The sequence below is a fragment of the Phalaenopsis equestris genome, unplaced genomic scaffold (genome assembly GCF_001263595.1).
Source record: "Phalaenopsis equestris unplaced genomic scaffold, ASM126359v1 Scaffold000365, whole genome shotgun sequence".
Lineage (NCBI taxonomy): Eukaryota > Viridiplantae > Streptophyta > Magnoliopsida > Asparagales > Orchidaceae > Phalaenopsis > Phalaenopsis equestris.
In genome coordinates, this window is record NW_018164807.1 from 41,276 (window position 1) to 41,546 (window position 271).

At 35.4% G+C, this 271-nt stretch overlaps 1 protein-coding gene across 1 annotated transcript in view; it reads left to right on the forward strand.

Moving 5' to 3' along the window:
- The window catches only part of LOC110026356 (30S ribosomal protein S1 homolog), a gene marked incomplete at its 5' end in the record, with an annotated part of 23,684 nt that overhangs the window by 13,225 nt on the left and 10,188 nt on the right, over positions 1 to 271 (forward strand).

A 271-nucleotide genomic window follows, 5' to 3' on the forward strand; every position in this document is an offset into this window, starting at 1 on the left:
TATGCAAAAAGGAAACATACTTGAAGTTATATAATAAAAAGTGTGCCACGCAGAAACAAACAATATAATGCACGTGGAACAGTAGTAGACAAAACAGGAGCAGTATAACATATTATACGAGAAGAAACAGTAGCAAGTGGAAACATGAATAACATAACATGTTGTACGGTACGGTAGCAGGTAGAAAACAGGACAAGTGTAACATGCTTTACAGGAAGAGCAGTAGCAGGTAGAAACAGGAAAATTAATTGCTGTAAAATGTAAAGCAAAC